Source organism: Vigna unguiculata, unplaced genomic scaffold, assembly GCF_037176805.1.
Source record: "Vigna unguiculata cultivar grain cowpea cultivar isolate G323 ecotype 2 unplaced genomic scaffold, ASM3717680v1 ptg000306l, whole genome shotgun sequence".
Lineage (NCBI taxonomy): Eukaryota > Viridiplantae > Streptophyta > Magnoliopsida > Fabales > Fabaceae > Vigna > Vigna unguiculata.
Window position 1 is genome coordinate 1 of NW_028196941.1, and position 3,280 is coordinate 3,280.

Below are 3,280 nucleotides of genomic sequence, written 5' to 3' on the forward strand. Positions count from 1 at the left end.
ACGGTTCTAGCCTCCTGAACCGTCATAATGGACTTATAAAAAGCCTCTTATGCCATTTTACCGATTTGGCTATTTGGGCCGTTTAACTCATTTCTTTGATTACCAGGGCATAAGACTGCCCGCTCCACCACGTGCATAAACTAATTATCTCATTATAGGCCAAAGCGTGACCTTTTTTCTGGCCAAACTCTGTGACAGGGATATAATATAAAAAAGGGTGTAATCCCGATTTCTCTAAAGCGCTACGTCTTTTCCCGGCCATCATGCATCGCTCCAACCTCCTATTGCCACAGCCTTACAAGCCAAGCAAGAAGTGACAAATCTCAAGAGGGACCTTACTGCCGTTCCCAGCTTAAGCGTCTACACCTCCCAACAAAGTGAATGTACCTTATGGAACCTCCGATAGGGACTTAGATGAAGCCCGCCGACCTTCTCCACCTGCTCTGTAGATGGAACCTTCGCAGAGCTACCACTTTCGAGAATCATTTTTGTCTTTTTGCCCGGCCAAGGGCACACCACATTCTAAAGAGATCCCTAAGACTCCAGTCCTACCCCGTCTTCTTAGGATTAAGGTTGCAGCACAGTTTGATGTAGAAGTGGCTATGATAGCAAAGAGCAGAAGAGAAGAAAGATATGTATTATATATAATAAGATAATAGTTGAGAGCACTGCTAGAAAGATAAAGATGGCGATAAGAGATTCGTTCTGTCTTTCTTCACTTCTTATCTTTATCTATGATATTAACTTGAACTTGAAGACGAGTCTTATTCATAACTAGAAAGCAGATCGAAAGAAGCATAGGTACACTGAACACTAACCCAATCCAGATGAAACTACTATTATCGGAACCCAGCTTCTCTTTTTTAGCGAATAAAGATTGAAGTCGCTCTTACACTTACTCTATTTAAAATCTTTCTAATTTATCATATGAAAGAAGGAGAAAGGGGGCTGCTACTGCAACCAAGCAATTGGTGCAGACGCTCTACGATGCAATCAGACAATGAGAGAGCGGACTCTCTTTCTCTAAGGGACACTTCCTCATTTTCTTTATTCCACCCCCTTTCGTCGGTTCCAGTAATGGGAGGGGGAGTACCATGTAGTTAGGAAGATGATCGATGCCTAAAGCATGTCTACTTAAGATCTCTATCCTTTCTGGTGATCAAGATATCCCAAGAAGAGAGACCTGACGGCGCTTACTAGAAGAGAAGGAAAGAAGACACTTACTATAAATCTATTCCACCGGAAGACTACCGCTTTCTTTCTCTCTGTCCACAGCCATGACTCACCACCTTTCCATCCCCCCTCAGCATATAGATCCACCCGATCGATGAAGACTCGAACCGAACAGTGATCAAATCGACTGACTTTGGAGAGTCAATCCTCAGGGCAAGCCAAAGGAAGGACGGGATAGAGCTCAAAGACAGGCTGAAGGCAGAGAAGGATAGACGAGACAAGGAAGCAAAGGAGAAAAGAAAGATCGGAATAGAATAGAGGTAACGGTGGAACGAACGGTAGACCCAACTCTGTATACTTAGCCGGAAGCAGGGCGTTCCACCGATTCCACTGAGGGAGAAAGCCTTTCCCGTATCTATACCTGATCTGCTAATTTCTATCCGGTAGACTTGGTAAGGTAAAAGGGCCCCGACTTATTTGATTTCCAGAATTCGAGTTCGACCGCAGCTGCCCCTTTTGTGTTTTGGGGGGATCAAGTTCCTTGCCAACTATCGACCCCGATCTCTTTTCATTTTTGGTATTACTAGCCTAGCCTTCGTAAATCACACTAAAGCAGAGCACCCAACTATGGCAAGGCCCCCTTAAGTAAGGGTTAGGTTAGTCAATCCGGCCCGAGACGCGTTCGTTGACAAAACCGCCGTAGGAATGGAGACCTTTCGAATAGAGCGGAGGCGAACTGATCAACGAGAAAGAGGCCCTACTCACTACAAACGAATACACCACAAGATCGAACTGCACTCATGCCTCTCCCGCATCAAGTTGACCGACCCCTACGTAGTTCTTCTATCAATCATGTACGTAGGTAGGGTCCTCCATTCTGATTGGTATATCATGAAAAAAGCCATTTGCACCAGGCGCACTGCGCTTTCCCTTGCCTAGATGTTCGCCTTTCTAAGTCAAGTAATGGTGACCCGCCGAAGACTGGAGCCTCAAAACATGTTGACGAAGACCCCCGAACTGAGGGTTCGATCAGTAGAGGGGACGACTTTCCCTCCCCGGAAGAAGAATAGCCCCGCTCTCTAGCCGACTGATCCCGTGGATCATATAACTGGGAGGGAACGTGTCACATTAGAGGTGAACGATAATTACCACGATGAGGCTGTCCCTCTTTGATTTTAGTAGACTAAGCTATTCATATGAATGCCGGGCTCTTTCTTTCACTGCTAACCCCAATAAGTCAGTTTCTTAATGCTGATATTTTTATGTTTCGTCGAGCCCCGAGCTTGTGGTCCTCCTTTGAGTGTGGGTTCCATTGGATGAATCTCTCAAGTCAAGGTTCACGTACATAGCAGCAAGAATGGTGCAAGCGCCTCTTTCTCGTTCTCGCTCGGGAGCCAAAACGAACACGCCTGCTACCTACTGTACTGGACCTTCGACCAGGCATTCTACCCTTGTCGAATCGGAACCAACCACCACTGTATTGCGCTCGAACAGTTGAGCGGCCGCCGGCCAGCAACTTCCGTACTGTACACAGATATAGATTCATTCTTCGTACCTGGTCCAACTTCACAACCCTTCGCGGGTTGGTAAGAAGTCAGTCTTGTTTGGTAAGACTCTATTGAACAAAGCAAAGAAAAGAGAGTGCTCGACCGGAACAACGGCCAACAAAGACCGTAATTACATAGATAACTGCTCCTCCCTTTCTCCGGCTTTAAGGCGAACCGTATGGCGGCCGGAAAGAAAAGAAAGACGACCTCCTCACCTTCTCGTAGATGGTGTCAGGAGAGCAACTTTAGTATCCCCCGTTGACCTTCTTTTGTAGATAGAATCTTCAATGAGTGGAAACAACTTACTAATAAAGGTGCGCTTGTTGAGTAAGGCCGTTTTCTTGCAGGAGTGCTAACGCGCGCCCTTATTCTTCGCTTGCTCCGCAGTACGAGCCTCATACAGAGCTGCGCCCCTTTAATATGATGAGAAGAGGGGCCGCCCTCTTTTCTGCACCAATCTTTATTTACTACTATCTATCTTTTTTGGGGGTGTATAGCTCAGTTGGTAGAGCATTGGGCTTTTAACCTAATGGTCGCAGGTTCAAGTCCTGCTATACCCA

The 3,280-nt window shown here is 46.3% G+C and overlaps 1 non-coding gene across 1 annotated transcript; it reads left to right on the forward strand.

Annotated features, from left to right (window-relative positions):
- The first annotated feature begins 3,207 nt into the window (after nucleotides 1–3,207).
- Nucleotides 3,208–3,280, forward strand: TRNAK-UUU (transfer RNA lysine (anticodon UUU)). Its single transcript has one exon. It is a non-coding gene; the product is annotated as a tRNA-Lys (tRNA).